Source organism: Ailuropoda melanoleuca, chromosome 5, assembly GCF_002007445.2.
Source record: "Ailuropoda melanoleuca isolate Jingjing chromosome 5, ASM200744v2, whole genome shotgun sequence".
NCBI classification, from domain to species: Eukaryota; Metazoa; Chordata; class Mammalia; order Carnivora; family Ursidae; genus Ailuropoda; species Ailuropoda melanoleuca.
The window spans coordinates 31,465,209-31,474,985 of record NC_048222.1 but is presented as its reverse complement, the minus strand read 5'-3'; the positions used below and the strand labels follow the sequence as shown (position 1 = coordinate 31,474,985).

Sequence of the window (9,777 nt, the reverse complement as noted above, 5' to 3'; positions counted from 1 at the left end):
CCCTGCTTGCACACTCTCCCTCTCTGTGTCAAATAAATAAATAAAATCTTAAAGAAAAAAAAAAGAAAAAGACTTGGAAACTCAAGTTGCACGTGCACTTCTGTTAGAGATAACATATAGGAGGCAGCAAGATAAGATTCTCAGCACAGAAGCTTCGAGAACTGAAGCCCTGGGGGAAGAGTTTATAATGATATGGGAGCCACATCACCGAGTCTGCAGGCTCCCACAAGTAAAGGAAATTAGAATCCTGAAGTACATTCCCCGCGGCCATATCCCAGGATATGAGATGTTCTCGACATGCCTTTCAGGCTGCACCTCCACAGCCCACTTCCAACGGTCCCCTGGCATTTTATAAGAAAGTAGCACCTTCTGGGGCATCTGGGTGGCTCATCCGACTCTTGGTTTCAGCTCAGGTCAGGATCTTGGGGTCGTGAGATCGAGCCCCACGGCAGGCTCTGTGCTCAGTGGGGTTTGCTTGACATTCTCTCTCTCTACCCCTCCCCCCTGCCCCTCCCCTGCTTGTGTGTGTGCTCTCTCTCGATCTCTTTCTCTCTCTCAAAGAAAGGAGGAAGGAAGGGAGGGAGGAAGGAAGGGAGGGAGGGAGGGAGGGAGGAAGGAAGGAAGGAAGGAAGGAAGGAAGGAAGGAAGGGAGGGAAGGAGGACCTTCTGGGCACCTCACCAGCTCCGGCCCTGCCACAGCCTCTGCAGTCAGTCCTTCTTTCCCAGGAGGGCCATTCAGAGGCACCCCTGCCTGTTAGGAGCCTGGGGCAGAAAAGCAGCAGGTGCCCTACCACCAGCACTGCCTCAAAGTACAAACACTATCAGTCGGGGATGGCGAACCGCCCCTTCACGGCCTTATGGCAAGCCCTAAAAATAGCCTGCACCCCTTTCATGGCCAAGCATGACTACCCAGACATAGTGGGGCCATCCTCAGTCATTTCTCGTGTGTGTGTACACGGGGGTGCTCACACACGCCCGCTCCCACCACCGGCCACTCCCTCACGGGCCTGACAGGACATTCCTCACAGGTCGTTCCCGAGTACAAAGGTCCCCGCCCACTCAGAGTCACTCAAAACGACACCCCTCGGGGTCAGCCCACAGGGACACCCCTCCATCCTCTGCCACAGTCCCCTCCCTGGATCATGGCGACCTCACGCCCTTAACAGTCAGAGGCCCCTCGTGACAGGCACACACATCCGCACCCTCAGCACTCCCGCATCTCCCCACATTCCTCGCCCAAGACATCATACAAAGTTGGAAGTCAAACTTGAGAGCAAAGGGATCCTACTCCCGGGCGACTGTGGGAATCCACTCCCCCCTGTGGGATCGGGTTAGGGGAGCACGTACCATGGGCTTTGGGTCAGGGAGTGGAGAGCCACCTAAAAAAAACGGGGTAGGGGACAGCAATCTTAGGGTTTCCCCCAATTCCTTCATTCTCTCACCAAAGGGGCAGGGAACGGGGTCTGCTCCTCACTCCACTTACGTCAATAACTGCACGTAATGGGGATGGTCACTGAACCCAAACTGTCCAAGAAGGTGGCTCTGAGAGACACCCTGTGCCCTGCTCTAGTCTAGTTACCCTCTCTCTTCCCCTCACCAACTCGATACAGAAACCATGGCTCTGAGAAGCCAGGTGACTTGCCCAAGGTCACACGGCCATTTAAGGTACGCAATCTATCCCAGTCCCTTCCCCAAGCGCCCTCATTAGACCTTGCAGGGAGCTCCAAACACTCGAGAAAAGAGGGCTCAGACCTTAGCACCCTTGTCCTAGGAGCCAGATGGGGACCCAGACTGCTCCTTCTCCCATCCTCACCCCCTCCAAAGTAAAGAAGCATTGCAACTCCAGGTGGCTCCCACCTCTCAAAGGCTCCCAGTCGTGCACACAGTCCTGGCCTCCTGGACCTGGTGGTGAGGCAACCGCTGCCCCCAGGAGCCCACGAGCTCTGGAACTGTTAACAGTCTTGTCTCTTGCTTAATCGCTCTTTCCGTTCCCCAGCAAGCCAATCTCCTGTGTTATCTATGGGACTTCCTGTAGAAGCGAGCACTGGGTGTGCTTTCATAATCTCGCCTGGTCCTCCCCAGGCCCCTCGCCCCAGCCTCTTAGAACTGGAGACTGCTGGAAAGGGGAGGGAGGTCCTTCTAGGCAGAGGCTCTGCAGGACAAGATGGGCTGGTTCAGGTCACTCAGCTGTCAGTGGCAAAGCCAGAACGTGGACCCGAGACTCTGGTTGCCGGCGTGATGCGACGCCTTATCCCAGCCAGAGTGTTGATGGGCACGGTTATGGCTAAAGCTGGGTGTATGGACCCTCCTGGAGTAACTGCGCACTGTGCCTTCCCTCAGGTCCTCACCCTCAGACGGTGAGGAAAATCAGGAGAGGCCTACATCCAAATCATCTTTTAGAGAATAGTCTTAAGTTAATACCAAAATATACTGTGGAGCGACAGCCATCTGGAGAGTGTGGAATCCGTGAGTGAGCATAAGGGCACAAGGCAATGGCACAGAATCGACAGGAAGAGACTAAGTCCATAAGGTGAATGCAATGGATGTTAAAAGTGGCATTTCACATCAGTGGATAAAAGACAGTTTCTTCAATAAACCATTTGAAGAATGAGCTAGCTATCTGCAAAAAGCAAAGCTGGAGCTCTAACTTGAAAATAATTCCAGATGGGGGCCCCCAGCCAGCTCAGTCGGAAGAACGCGCAACTCTTGGTCTCAGGGTTGTGAATTGGAGCCCCTCGTGGTGTGTAGCGATTGCTTAAAAATAAATAAAATCTTGAGTGTCTGGGTGGCTCAGTTGGTTATGTGTCCGACTCTTGATTTTGGCTCAGGTCATGATCTCAGGGTTGTGAGATCCAGCCTCGGGTTGGGCTCCATGCTGAGCTTGGGGGTTGCTTGGGATTCTCTCTCTCCCTCTGCTTCCCACCCCATTAGTGTGCACACTTTCTCTCTAAAATAAATAAATAAATAAATAAATAAATAAATAAATAAATAAATAAAAATTTTAGGAAGATATTTTTAAACTCGATAAGGAGGGGCACCCGGGTGGCTCAGTCAGGTGAGCTTCTGCCTTTGGCTCAGGTCTTAATCCCACGGTCCTGGGTTTGAGCCCCACGTAGGACTCCCTGCTCAGCGGGAGCCTGCTTCTCCTTCTCCCTCTGCCGCTGTCCCTGCTTGTGTGCGTTCTCTCTCTCTGTCAAATAAATAAATAAAATCTTTTTTAAAAAATTAAATAAGGAAATAAAGTCTTAAAAACAATAAAATAAAATAACTCCAGATGGATCAGAAGTTAAAGCATTAAAAACCTTTAAAAATAAAAAAATAAATGAAAAGTAAATGACTGAATGGCAAAAAAAAAAAAAAGTGTCACCATTGATAAGTCAAAAGGCAAATAAACTGTGAAAAAAATTCACATGTCCCAGGAAACAAGCTCATTTCCTCCATAGATCATGAATTCCTACAGATCAATATGTTTCGGATTTGTTTCACAATAATGGCGAGGGGGTGGAACAGCCGCTGCACAGCCCTGGCCCTGTTCTTACTACTGTTGAAGTTGGTAAGGTTACTGTTGGCTCATTCTAGTCTCTCTACTCTTATGTATGTTTGAACAAATGCTGTAAGAAGTCATGCGATAGGGGTGACTGGGTGGCTCGGTGAGATAAACTTGATTTTCCGCTCATTTGATTGAGCCCCGCATCGGGCTCCCCGCTCAGCAAGGAGTCTGCTTTTCTCTTTCTCTTTCTCCCTCTGCCCCTCCCCCTTCCCTGCTCACGCACATGTTTTCTCTCTCTCTAAAAAAAAAAATCAATCAATCAATCAATCTTAAAAAAAAAAAAAAGAAATCACGGGATAGGAGTGCCTGGGTGGCTCAGTTGGTGGAGTGTCCCACTCAGTTTCGGCATAGGTCGTGATCTCAGAGTGGTGAGATTGAGCCCTGAGTCCGGCTTCACACACAGTGAGGAGTCTGCTGGAGATGCTCTCTCTTTCCCTCTCCCTCTGCTCCTCCCCCCACTCTCTCCTTCTCTCTCTCTCTCTCTCAAAGTAAGTAAATAAATCACACACACACACACACACACACACACACACACACACATGCACAAAGAAATCATGGGATAATTTTTTAAATAATCTTGGAGCAGGTAAGCCTTTCCAGGCTAATCACAAAGCATTAGAAGCCATAAAAGATGGACACATTTGACTATATAGAAGTTTTTGAATAATGAGTAAACAACTGTGCCTGGGGGGTGTGGTTGGTTAAGGCTTCAACTCTTGGTTTCAGTTCAGGTTGTGATCTCATGGTCGTGGGATCGAGCCTCAAGTCCGGCTCTGTGCTCAGTTCAGAGTCTGCTTGAGATTCTCTCCTTCTACTCTGCCCCTCCCACTGTTCTCTCCCTCTCTCTCTCTAATAAGTAAGTAAATCTTTAAAAATAAAAAATAAATGATGGGGCACCTGGGTGGCACAGCGGTTAAGCGTCTGCCTTCAGCTCAGGGCGTGATCCTGGCGTTAGGGGATCGAGCCCCACGTCAGGCTCCTCTGCTATGAGCCTGCTTCTTCCTCTCCCACTCCCCCTGCTTGTGTTCCCCTCTCTCACTGGCTGTCTCTCTCTCTGTCAAATAAATAAATAAAATCTTTAAAAAAATAAATGAAAAATGAATAAATGACTGAATGGCAAAAAAAAAAGTGTCACCATTGACAAGTCAAAAGGCAAATAAATTGTGAAAAAAATTCACATGTCCCAGGAAACAAGCTCATTTCCTCCATAGATCATGAGTTCCTACAGATCAATGAAGAAGCAACAATGCGTTAGAGAAATTGGCACAATATAAATGGCAATTCACGGGAAAAAATATCAATGGCTTTTCAACATGTGAAAAATATCTTCACTTATAACAAAAGAAATAAAAAATAAAACTACAGTGTGATATTTTAAGTTCTCCAACTGTCAAAACAAAGAATTATTGATAGCATGCGATGTTCTAAAAGATGTAGGCAAACATTTTCAGATGTTGTGGGTAAGAACATAAACTGGAGGGGCGCCTGGGTGGCACAGCGGTTAAGCGTCTGTCTTCGGCTCGGGGTGTGATCCCGGCGTTGTGGGATCGAGCCCCACATCAGGCTCCTCCACCATGAGCCTGCTTCTTCCTCTCCCACTCCCCCTGCTTGTGTTCCCTCTCTCGCTGGCTGTCTCTCTCTCTGTCAAATAAATAAATAAAAATCTTAAAAAAAAAAAAAAGAACATAAACTGGTACAGCTTTCCTGAAAAGCAATGTGGTGATATCTGTCAACATCAAAAAGGAAAGAGCTGTTTACTCAGCAATTTCACTTTTAGTCATCTGTCCTATAGGTGAAGCCCAAAACGATGATATAACAGGATATCATTACAGTGTTGTCTATAGCAGCGAAGGACCGGGAACAACCAAAATTTCCATCAGTGGGGACCTGGTGAGAGAAGCTCAAATAAGTCCATACAGGACCTACCATGAGGCTGTGAAGAAAATGAGGAGAAAGACACAGGTGGACTGGTGTGAAGACCTTCAAAATGTATTGTTGAATAAAAAAAGGCGAGGTGCAGGGGCTCCTGGCTGGCTCCGTCGGTTAAGTGTCAGACTCTTGGTTTTGGGTCAGGTCACGATCTCATGGGTCATGGGATTTGGTCGTATTGGGCTCCGGGCTTGGCGGGGAGTCTGCTGGAGATTCTTTCCCTCTGCCCCTCCCCCCACTCGTTCTCTCTCTCAAATAAATAAATAAAATCTTAAAAAAAAAAAAAGGCACGGTGCAGAACAGTGAGTCTAGTATGCTTTGCATAAGGAAAAAAAGTGTGTGGATGAAATTTATGCTCTATAAATACACGTGCTTTCGTATACGGCTGTAAATGCAACAAATACTTCCGACAGAATATACAAGAAACTGGTAGCAGTTGGGCTGGGGAGAAGTGGGGTGGAGAAGGAGTTATGTTCCACTGTTTATTTTGTACCACCTTTATACATTATCTGCTCAAAAATAAATTTAAGAATAATTTGTACGTATTCAGAGCAAGAACGATGTAGGAAATGTGGTAAAATGTTCACATGTAGGGACTATTGGTGAAGGGTATATGGGAATTATTTTACTATTTTTGCAACTTTTCCGTGTGTCTGAAATTATTTCAAAACAAACAGTTTTGAAGTTTTATACATTTAATTTCTGAATTAACATATATTCTCCCAACGAACCATCCATTTTACCTCATTTTCACAGCTGAGGAAATTGATATTCAGAGAGTTTCTGTAGCTTTATCGAACTAAATAAGGCATTGATTTTTTTTTTATTCAAAAATATTTATGAAGCACCTGAAATGTGCCAGACACTAGGCACTGAGGATACAAAGCTGAGGGAAAAAAAATATGTCATATAATGTCTGGCAGCAGTAAGTGCTATGAAGCAAAGTAAAGCAAAGTGAAAGGATAAAATGGTGGGAAGCATACTTTAGATGGGGTGCCTGGGGGAGGCCTGTCTGAGGAGGAGATATTGGAAGAGAACTTATGAGGAAGAAGATCTAAAAAAAGAGTGTTCAGGAAGAGGGAACAGTGAGTGCAAAGGCCCTGAGGCAGGAACATGCTTCGTGTTCCTGAGGAACAGTGAGGAGACCTGTGTAGCTGGAGCAGGTAATGGGGGGAAGAGGGAAAAGTAGAGAAGGTGAGGTCAGAGGTAACAGACAGGAGGACCTATAGGCCACGTGAAGACCTGGGTTCTTAGTGTGAGCTGGAAGCCATGTGGAGGGTGGCATGATCCTTCATCGTGGATAATAGACTGTACTAGGTGAGGGCAGAAGCAGGGAGACCAGTGAGGAGGCTGTCAGGAGAATTCAGACAAGAAGAGATGGTTCGGACCAGGAGGGCAGTGGTCGAGGTGATGGCGAGAGGACTCTGGATATATTTTGAAAGTAAGGCCAACAGTGTTTGCTGTTGGATGGGGCAACTGCAACAAATCCCAGACCTTTTTCTCTGCAGTGAGGGGCTCTCTCCACTTCCCTGGGAAACAGAGTGAGGTTGGAGCCCCCAGGATCTCAAAGCATCCTCAGTTCATTTGTCCCCCATCCCCACGACCCGCCTCCCAACCCTTGACATAAAAGGGGCACGGAGAAAGCAGGGGGCATCCCTGCCTGGGGTGGAGCCCGAGTGGTCAGAGCTCAGCCTGGCCGCCCTCCGCAGCAGCCCCAGGCGAGAAGCTGCCCGGGAGCCAGCTGGCCAGAGGCCGTAGCCAAATGCCGAGGAAAACGTTAGATCCAGGCCTTTTTGGAAACAGTGGAGCTAATTTTATAATACAGTGTGGCTGGACTTAAAAACACTGAGCTCAGAAATTACATTTTACAAAAACTAAGTGAATGAACGAGGATCCAAGGCAGTGAGACTGGTTATGAATGGGAAAGTTTCACGCTCACTGTTTTGCAATTCCCAAAAGATGCTTGAATTTACTTCACAGGTCAGGAAACCCTGAAGCGAAATACTCTCTGTCCTGAGGTGCGGTGTCGAGACCTGGGGCTCCCCTGCCTCCAGCTGCTGGCTCCAGACTAGCTCTAGAAGGAATGTGGCCTGCTGGCAGTTCTGCGCAGGGAACCGGGGCCAGGGAGCTTGGTGCAAGTTTGCGTTTCTATAGCGCATTTTACGTATGATTGAGAAAACCTGAGTTACTTCAGAGACGGAGGAGGGGAGACAGGTGCCCACAGGCCTCCGCAGAGAAGTCACCATGGTGGTGGCCCTGCCCCAGCTACTTCTGCTTTCTGGCTTAGGGAGCAGGCAATGTGCTCTGGTCATCAGCGTGAATACCCTGGCTCCCCACCGATTCCTAGAGCTGTGGCTTCGGGCGAGTGACTTGAGGGCTTATTGCCTCAGTTTCTCACCTGTAAAACACAGGCAACAGCAGTGCCCACCTCACAGCTTTGTTGTCAGGATTAAACGCTGCAAATTGCAGAAAGCATTTGGAAACCGCGTTAGGCAGATATCATCCGTGGTGCCTGTTGTTATTTTCGTGGCTGTTGAAAGAAGGAGACCGAGTTAGAAAATCTCCAACTTGCCCAGTCTGCCAGTTAGCAGATGGTCCTGTTCATAAGCCGGACTGATGGTCAAGCGATGAGGGGCGGCGACCTGGGACCTGGGAGCGGCACGGGCTGGGGCGGGGTGGAGGGTGGGAGCCAGGGTGGCATTTGAGAGACAAATGCTGGGGTCAGGCAGGAAATTCAAGCCACAGGGAGTAAATAACTCATTCGTTTGACTGATTGTTACTGACCACCTGCTCCACGTCGGGCACTTTCAGGTGCTGGAATACAGCCCCAAACAAAACAGGCAAAGGCCTCCCCTCGTGGAGCTCACATTTCTGGGGGCTGGTGGGAGAGGGTAAAGCCGCAGTGATTTTTGTCAATGGGCTTCTCTAGGCACGAAGCTGGTGGAAGGCAAGTTCCAGAAGCCGCTGCAGGTGCTCCACCCGTACTCCCCCCCACCCCGCCCCGGGCCCACATCTGTGTTCACCTGAAGCTTTGGTTCCGGCCGGTGATACAGCTGCTCACATCCTTCCAGTTTTCTCCGGCATCACGGGAACCTGCCACACCCGTGAGGCGCCACCCAGGCTTGCCCCCAGAGGAAGTTACCTAGGCAAGGACCCCGGAGGGACAAGTCTCCAGCGCAGTCCACATGGCTCCTCCGACCTCCCTGGAGGGTCCAGTCCCCCGGGCTGTACACAGCAGAACCGGCTCACCAGCACCTTCAGGGCTTTTTCCCTCCCTTGCTCTCACATTCTTTTCTCTCCTCCTTGTGCTTCCAGGGACCTCCTCCCAGATCACCCACTTGCACACGCGTCCTTGTCTCAGGTTCCTTTGGAGGGCAGAAAACAGCTCTAAGATGGTTGGTACCAGAAATGACAGAAAACAGGACGGGCTTCTGACGGCGGATCCCTCGCCAGGGCGATGACAAGGGGGACCGCCCGGCTGGCGGTGCGCAGGGCGGTGACAAGCCGTGAGGGGCTGTGGCCGTGTGAGGAAGGACACTGATCTGTGTGAGGTGAATTGGGGTGGGAACGGGTAGGACTCCAGGGCAACACTGGCTTAGGCGGTAGGTCTAACGCTGGAAAGCCAGGAGGCAGTGGTCACGACGAGGAGCGTGCACTTGGCTTTGGTGACTGCCCTAGAGGTCTTGAAGAAAGGGAGTGACCGCCTCAACTTAGAGCGCGTTGCGTGAGATGGGAGAACCCCATCAGAACATTCTTTTTTTTTTGTTTTAAGATTTTATTTATTTATTTGAGAGGGAGAGCGAGCGAGTGAGAGCATGCACAAGCAGGGTGGAGGGGCAGAGGGAGAGAGAGAAGCAGACTCCCCGCTGAGCAGGGAGCCTGACGTGGGGCTTGATCCCAGGCCCCCAGGATCATGACCTGAGCCGAAAGCAGACGCTCAACTGACAGAGCCACCCAGGCACCCCGCATAAGGGCATTCTAAATGGCCCTCATCTCTGTGCCCCCCCCCCTGCAGGCTGTGTGGATAATCAGCTCCAGGATTTCATCGTAAAAGTGATGGAGCTACAGGGCAACCCCAGCCAGCAGGCAAAGTGGAGGAGGGGCGTGGCCTGAGGCCTGGAATAGAGATATGTGGACGGATGCCCTCAGGAACCTGCACCCCACAGCCCCCCGAGCCCTCCAGGCCTGCAGAAGCATGCCCTCCCTTGCTAGCGGGATGCCTTCCCTCTCCCTGCAGCCCACACAAAGGACTCCCCTGGGGTGATGTTTATCCCCCCAAGATCCCTTCGACCTCCCCT

The 9,777-nt window shown here is 49.9% G+C and overlaps 1 protein-coding gene across 4 annotated transcripts in view; it reads right to left on the bottom strand.

The window, feature by feature from the left end:
* RAB44 (RAB44, member RAS oncogene family) overlaps positions 1–2,010 on the bottom strand; it is a 32,158-nt gene extending 30,148 nt beyond the window's left edge. For 2 of the 4 annotated variants that reach the window (XM_034660637.1, XM_034660636.1), the window contains exons 1-2: positions 1,858–1,978; positions 1,348–1,379 (exon numbers count right to left, since the gene is read on the bottom strand). The gene's annotated coding sequence lies outside the window, so the exon portion shown is untranslated. Of the gene's footprint in view, positions 1–1,347; positions 1,380–1,857 lie in introns of all 4 variants that reach the window. The other 2 variants (XM_011218503.3, XM_034660635.1) reach the window with 2 other exon arrangements.
* Between the last annotated feature and the right edge of the window lie 7,767 nt (positions 2,011–9,777).